The sequence below is a fragment of the Mauremys mutica genome, chromosome 4 (assembly GCF_020497125.1).
Source record: "Mauremys mutica isolate MM-2020 ecotype Southern chromosome 4, ASM2049712v1, whole genome shotgun sequence".
NCBI classification, from domain to species: domain Eukaryota; kingdom Metazoa; phylum Chordata; order Testudines; family Geoemydidae; genus Mauremys; species Mauremys mutica.
Window position 1 is genome coordinate 115,516,210 of NC_059075.1, and position 7,955 is coordinate 115,524,164.

The 7,955-nt window shown below is 56.1% G+C and overlaps 1 protein-coding gene across 1 annotated transcript in view; it reads right to left on the reverse strand.

Annotated features, from left to right (window-relative positions):
- PKP3 (plakophilin 3) overlaps positions 1–3,459 on the reverse strand; it is a 49,629-nt gene extending 46,170 nt beyond the window's left edge. The window contains exon 1 of the mRNA XM_045012172.1: positions 3,417–3,459. The gene's annotated coding sequence lies outside the window, so the exon portion shown is untranslated. The remainder of the gene's footprint in view (positions 1–3,416) is intronic.
- Between the last annotated feature and the right edge of the window lie 4,496 nt (positions 3,460–7,955).

Genomic DNA, 7,955 nt, shown 5'->3' on the forward strand with positions numbered 1-7,955 from the left:
TTGCGGAGGGAGGAGTGTAGACAAGAGAACGTCAGCCCCTGCTGGATCCTTCAGGGTAGCTTTGATGCCCTGAAGCCAATCTGTACTGGTCATGGGGAGAATGGCATCCTGGGTCTGGGGCATCTTATAAGCCGCAGCCTGGAGTGAAAAGCCACATCAGCTTAGAGAGACCAGGGGAAAGCTGGAAGCAAGGGCCTGGTCCTGGCACACCAACAACACTCCATGACTCTAGCAAGCAACACAGGATCAGGCCCCAGGTGCCCCTTTAGCAGCTGAGAGATCAAGCCCCATGGGGCATTTCGGGGTGCTAGTCTGCACTGACCCTTGAGAGTTTAGTGGCTCAAACTCTCTTGCAGCCAGCAGAACCACGCCTGTCCTGAACCCGGGAAGGGAGCTGCAATTGGACGGATCTTGCTTTGCGGGGGAAGGAGTGGAGAGGAAGAATCTCCTATGCAATGGTCCCCTTGGTGCATGGACTAATTATTCATAGGAGCATATTTGCATGTATGGGATTAATTGGGAGCCCTTTGAAGACACCTAAACATGTTTAAACATGCCAGACCAATTTGGGACAGTTGCCTAGCCAGCCCTCTGAATTGCTCATACCTACTCTTTTGGGGCTGCCGTTAGCTGCTGGAGGACCCAAACCCTCCCCAAGACGAATGGGCATGGTTATTGCTGCCAATGCCCTTTGCTAGCAGCCCCTGCCCCCAGGCAGCTGTTTGGGGTGCACAACACTACAGAGCAATAACCCCATGAGCATTTCCACCCTCCTAATGCTCAGACAAATGGAGGGGGCTGATGCCGGGACATGGGAGTGGAGGGGAGATAAACACACACTGCACAATGAGCTGGAGGGACCCACCAGGCCACAGAGCCAGCCAGATGGGCCAGCTGATCCCCCAGGGACCAGAGCCAGTTTACCGGGTGTAACCCACTGTTTGCTGTATTGTGAATCCCTCTCTGTGCCCCCAGCCACAGCAGACTGCAGTCTTGGATTGCTCCCAGCTAGAAGGTTAGTCCCTTAGCTCAAGCTGTAGCCATCCATGTTCTTGGCTCAGTTCAGTCCTGCTGGGGACCAAGAGGACAGCTGTTTCCCTGGGAAGTGCTGGGAGGTTGCAGTGATGGCCCAGCCCAACAACAGAGTAGCTCCTGCCTGCGGGAGGGGTGATGCTGGAACCCCTAGTGCATGGTAGGTGAGTGCAGCGCCCTGTTATGCCACCACTTATGGAGGATGCGTCAGGTATTGCCAGGGCCTGTGAATGCTGAAGGCTTTCCAAGCAGCCTGCCAGCATATAGGCTGCCCAAGGTAAGCCGGGCAGGGTGGGGCTCATAGGATCACACAAACACGCTGTGACTCCTACATTCTGGACAAGAGAACACGATGCCCAGCTGCAAAGGAACACCAGGGCTGGAGCCTCCAGAGCGGAGGGGTGCCATGCAGCCGGGACTGAGCCAGTGTATATGGCACAACTCAAGAGAAGCCACCTTTGAAACGAGTCCAACCTGTGCCATGCCACCGAAAGGGCCTGCTTGAAAGCGACACTCAGATTAGTAACCTGGCCGGGCCCCCTCTGTCAGCAGAGACGCGAAGGAGGAGCCAGCCTTCTCATGTCAATGCCCTCTGCCCAGCAGCAGGGCTCCTCTTCGCTGGGGCTTGGAAGGAGGTAGCTTAGACGCATGCAGCTTGTGAGATCATCCCAATGTCCCTCCAGGGCAGGGACGGCTCCTGCAGAGGAGGGACTGGAGAGCTCCCAGGGGAGTATTCCAGAGTGCCCACGACCGGGGCTTGGCCTACACTAGAATTGTTACCTTGTGCTGAGAGCAGGGGTCAGTGATGGTTCAGCGCACTCAGCACGTGCAGACTGGGCCTGGCCGCACTGTGCTCAGCAACGTATCAGAGATCCATGGTGCCAGCTGTGCCAACCCCAGTTCTCCAGTACGTGAGTCCTGGGCTAGGCTTGCTGCTGACCCGGTGCTGGCATACAGTCATTTTCTTAGTGTAGACAGGGGCTGAGAGTTTAGACTACAACCCACACCTGCCACCCTGACGCTGGGGCCAAGCCAGGCCACCCCAGCAGGCAGCCAGGTTAGGGAAACTCCACTGGGCAATGTTCACCCGTTGGGACTCTGCTGTGGTTGGCAGCAGCAAGAATTCACCGAAATGACCTCCCCCCCAGGGTTTCCACCTGCCTGCCCTTTTCAGATCGCCACCCCCCTGGGGCAGGGGATTGTCTCAGTCTGGGTTTGTGCAGCACCCAGCGCAGTGATACTCTGGTAACCCCAGTCCCAGTGTCACTGTGCTCCTGCCCGAGGGCCGCGCGGCGTCACTGACTGCTGCACGGGGGCCTGGTGAGTGGGTTCTGAGGATGGAGTGGTGACTGCAACTGTCAGATTGTGACGGACACTAAGACAAGCCTTCCCTGCTCTCTCCCCTTCTCACTCACTGTCCCTCTGCCCCTCCGTGGGGAGCCCTGCTAAGCACAGGACCAAAGGGCAGGGTGCTGCGCTGAGGTCAGCCAGGCTCAGGGCAAGGGCTCCAGATTCACATTGCACAGGGGACTGCTTGGCTATGGGGCCTTTCGCCACTAGGGCTGTGGTTCAAATTCAGCTCAGCCTGGGCATGAGGAATGATTTTATCCCCAGCTGGTTCTTTGCTGGCCTGTGTGACGTGACCGCACACGTCCTGGTGGCCTCGTCACAGAACACACCCCATCTTGTCAGAACAAGCCTGAGCTCCTTCCCACGCTGCCCCTGCAGGTCAGGGTGGAGGCCAGGCAGCCTGGGGGGAGCCAGCAGTGCCCCTGCCCTGGCTGGACCTGGCCAGCCTACAGTGAAATAGGGAGGCTCAGTCTCAGGGCTGTCAGTCTGGGCACCCATCGCTCATGTTAAAGTCTAAGGAGAGGAAAGACGGCCCCTCTGATTACACACACGTTCAGGTAAGGTGATCTATACAAACATCCCATCGCTGGGGCTGGAACAGCCTGGCAAAGGTCCAGCAGTGAGTCAATAGCAAGAGGGTTTCATGAGCTGCAGGTGAAAGACTCTGGAGTAGTCTCCCATGCAGAACCCCATCGTCTCTTGCAAATCCAGGGCAGACTTTTCACCACTAAGCAGCCGGAAACAAATAACCCTACTGAGCTGCAGGCTTTGCAGCCCCTTTGAACTGCCACGTTCCGTTCGGGATCCCAAACACTAGGCTGAGTCCTGGAACCTTTTCTTCCTGCAACTTAAACTCCACTGGAGACTTGCCTGAGAAACAAACTCCTGGCTGGGGGGGGGCGGGGGGGGCGGGGGGGCAGATCCTCAGCTGGTGCAAAGCAGTGCAGCCTCATTGAAGTGCAGGCTGGTCATTTAAGCCCATGGAGTGCCCAGTTTGCACTTCAGGGGCTTGTCATGGGACTAGTGATACTCACCCATCTGGGCGAGATGCTTGAAGACCCTCGCGTCTACACTCTCATTTTCACATGGTCTATACCCCAGACCTTTCTCTCTCCCCATTTCCCCGCAGGGCTTCCTAGGTGGAAGCAAGAACGCTCACATTCCAGCTCAACTTCCCAACCCAGTGACTTCTGAGTGGGCTTGAAATTAGGCAAAATGGGTTTCCCCTCCTTGGCCAAGTACAGCTGACACTTCCTGCTCTGACACCTTTGTTACACCAATACTTCCTCATGGGATCATTACCGGCCTTCATGGCACCGTTTATTCCCCAGTGCTAGGAGAGGGCTGGGTCCCAAATGATACCCCATCATTAGCCTTTGTTACACAAGGGAGTCTCCGTCCCTCCCAGTTCCCTGGTGATCACTTTTGTCCTGGGATGTGCTGCTTTGTGGCAGAGCAGGCTGTGATGAAACCATCTGGTCCCTAATAGATGAGTGTCTAGCCTATGCTTAATTAACTTTTGATGGCAATACTGCAACCTCCCTTATAATACAGCTGTCGTAGTTTTTCTAACAGCATTTTTAATATAACATATAAAATGGCCTTTAAAAATAAATTTTTACAAAAATGTTTCATTTTCTTGGCATTTTCCATTTTTCAAGAATTTTGTTTCGTTTCATCATTTGCAGTTTGGTTTGGTCACCTTAGTCACATGATGCTTTAAAAAAAATTTTTTGTTGAGGATATAAAAACCAGGGCATTTGGATTATGAAGTGTTGAAAATGTGTGTGAGAAAATTCTAATTTTAAAAGTGAAACAATGTCAGTGAGAAAAGGCTGAGGAAATTTAGAAAAAGCCAATTTCAAAACCCACAGGAACAAAACCATCTTCAACGTTTTCCCCAACTTTCACAAACAGGTTTTTTTTTTTTTTGGCCCAGGTCTGTCCCTTTGCAGCTTATTGTCTAGTTATTACTTTTTCTTAGAAGAGGAACGCTTTTCCTGAGTTTGAATCCAAAAGATCTCAGCAAGATTTTCAAAAATGGGGACTAACATTCAGCTCCTAAAACCTTAGGCACCTAAATAGGTGACAGGGTTGCCAATTGTGCCAAGCCCCCATGGCTTCCAGAGTAGACAATCACAGAAACACACGACCAGAAGGGATCTTGAGAGAGGTCACCAAGCCTAGCCCCCGTGCTGAGGCAGGCCAGAGTAAACCTAGCCAATGGGAGCTGTTGACTGCTCAGAAGCTTTGAAAATCAGGTCACTTATGTTGGTGGCTATGGATGGATTTCGGAGCACCTGTGTTTGAAAGCCTTGGCCTCGGAAACATGGGTTCTGGTCACAGCCCTGTAAAATGCTGCTCACAACACATGCCTGCCTCTGTGAAGTCTCTGGATGCAGAGCGTCTTAAAAAGCAAAGGCCAGCAGTTCAGTGGGGCACTTACACATTTATGGAACTTCAAGCCCAGTGAGTCAGGGGCTTACATTTAGACAGGCTTAAATATCTTGAATGAGATGAAAGCTTTGTGGCTCATCAAAAGATGGGGCTTTCACCAGCCCCGCGCCCCCTGGCACCATGCGAGGGCCTAGAGTCAGGAGTAACTTGTACAGCAGACAGCGGCTCACCAAACCACTTCCAGCCATGCTCTAATGTTACCTCAGAGCGCTGTCATTCACCTACTGACCAGGGGCCCAGCACCCACGAGGGCTAGGGAGAGCCTGTATAATGTCCATGCCAACATCAGGGCAGAGCTGACCTTCTGGGCCCTTGCAGTGAGCAGCCATGGCGAGAGGGGAGGCAGGGCCGGCTTTAGCCAGTGCAGGGCCCGATTCGTGGGGCATGTACTCTGCGGGCGGCACTTCGGATTTCCGTGCTCCGGCGGTGGTAGCGGACAGGGCCGGCTTTAGGCCTATTCCACCAATTCCCCCGAATCGGGCCCCGTGCCTAAGAGGGCCCTGTGCCCAGCGAGAATCCCTTCCCTGGCTAGAGGCGCCGTTTTAATTTTTACTCACCTGGCAGCACTCTGGGTCTTCGGTAGCACTTCAGTGGCGGGTTCTTCGCTCACTCTGGGTCTTCGGCGGCACTTCGGCAGTGGGTCCTTTGCTTGCTCTGGGTCGTCAGTGGCGGGTCCCTCAGTGCAGGGCCGGCTCCAGACCCCAGCGCGCCAAGCAGGAGCGTGGGGCAGCATTGTCCTGGCAGGGTGGCATTTGGCTCCGGTGGACCTTCGCAGTCATGCCTGCGGGAGGTCCACCGGAGCTCCGGGACGAGCGGACCTGCCGCAGGCATGACTGCGGAGGGTCCCCTTTTCCCGCGGCTCCGCTTGAGCTCCCGCAGTCATGCCTGCGGATGCTCCACCGGAGCCGCGGGGCCACGGGACGGTCCGCAGGCACTTCTGCCCCGGCCGCGGGACCGGGGAAGGGCGGCGCGAGCGGCGTGCCGCCCTGCTTGGGGCGGTGGAATTTCTAGAGACGCCCCTGCCTCAGTGCCCCCAAGGACCTGGAGCGAGTGAAGGACCCGTCGCTGAAGTGCCGCTGAAGACTTGGAGCCCTGTCCAGTGAGTACAAACCCCACATATTTTTTTACATATATTTTTTTTTAAGTCATCCCTGCCAGGGCCCCTCTAAACTGTTTGAATTAGGCCCCAACCTTACTAAAGCCAGCCCTGGCTGCAGAGAATACATCACATCTCTCTATGTGAGACAGATGCATGTAGATCTATCATTCTCTATAGAGACAGAAAGACAGTCATCTACCTTTATTTGCTATTTTTCTCACTCTCTCGGATACTATGGGATAGTATTAAAATGGAAAAAAGTCAATGATGGTTATGAAGGAGACTAGAGAGATACAATGTCAGATAGGAAACAGTCAGGATGAAAGTTTTAGAGTTCACTTCAATAGCTGAAAGCTAAGGAATAAAAATGACACAAGATGACAAATTCATTCATTCATGCCCGTCACCCCAACCGGGGTATGGGCCGCCAACCACAGATCTCCATAGTCTTCTATCCTGGGCCATTCGCTCTAGCTGGTTCCAGGTATAGCCCATTTTTTTGCTATCAACCTGAAGGTCGCGTCGCCAGGTATTTCTTGGGCGGCCTCTTTTCCCCTTGCCTTGGGGGTTCCACTGCAGTGCAGGTTGTTGCTCCTCATCTCTGCTGCAACCTGCGCCGTCTTTCCTGACTCGTACATGGTCCTCACGTTCCATGTGCCGATGGTAATCCTCCTGGCTGCAAGAAGGGTGATCGGCTTAGTGGCTTCCTCGCGGCTTTCACCACCCAGCGTCATGCATCTTCGAGTTGAAGACCCTTCTTTTCCTAGGCTAAAAGTCTCTGTTAACTCTATTGTTGGCGTTTCTGTAGCAAGCTGATTTTTACAGGGTGGAGTTGCTAGCCCCACGCCCAACCCTCCTCCTTTACCCTGACTTGGGACAGGCAGATGGCCCCAAAGGACCTCTCTGGTGGAGTTAAGATGACAAAGCGCCAGGTTTATTTTTTAAAGCAAATTTTACTTAACATTTTCTACTGATGCCCAGACAAATTTCCCTCTATGCAGAGCCCTTCCCTTCTCTGGTGACACTGAATACACCATGTCAAGTAACACAGAGACTGAAACAGTGTTAATGTCAGCTTTTGCCTTTTGGCCCCGCTCCCCCGCCGGAGCCTCGCGGTCCCGCTCTCCCGGCCAGAGCCTCGCAATCCCGCGGTCCCCAGGCTGAGCGTGGCAAGTCCCTGCAGCCCCGCTACCCGGGCCAGAGCCCTGCAACCCCGCAGCACCGCTCTCCCGGCCGGATCCCTGCAACCCCACAGTCCCGGTCTCCTGGCTGGAGCCCCGCAACCCCGCGGTCCCGCTACCCCGGCCGGAGCCCCGCAACCCCGCAGTGACGCTCCCCCGGCAGAGCGCAGCAAGTCCAGTGGCCTCGCTACCGCGGCCGGAGCCCCGCAACCCCGCGGTTCCGCTACCAGGGCCGGCTAGCCAGTGCGGGGCCCGATTCGTGGGGCATGTACTCTCCGGGCGGCACTTCGGATTTCCACGCTCCGGCGGTGGTAGCGGAGCCGCAGGGTTGCGGAGCTCCGGCTGGAGTAGCGGGGCCGAGGGACTTGCCGCACTCCGGACGCGGGAGCGGAACCGCGGGACTGGCCGCGCTCGGCCAGGGGAGGGGACGGTGGGATTGCGGGGCTCCGGCCGGGGTGGCGAGGCCGCGGGGCTTCGGCAGGGAGAGCGGTGCCGCTGGGTTGCGGGGCTCCACTGGACTTGCAGCGCTCGGCCGGGGGAGCGTGACCGCGGGGTTGCGGGGCTCCGGCCGGGAGAGCGGGGCCGTGGGGTTGCGGGGCTCCGGCCGGGAGAGTGGGGCCGTGGGGATGCGGGGCTCCGGCCGGGAGAGCGGGGCCGTGGGGTTGCGGGGCTCCGGCCGGGAGAGTGGGGCCGTGGGGTTGCGGGGCTCCGGCCGGGAGAGCGGGGCCGTGGGGATGCGGGGCTCCGGCCGGGGGAGCGGGGCCAAAAGGCAAAAGCTGACATTAACATTGTTTCAGTCTGTGTGTTACTTGACATGGTGTATTCAGTGTCACCAG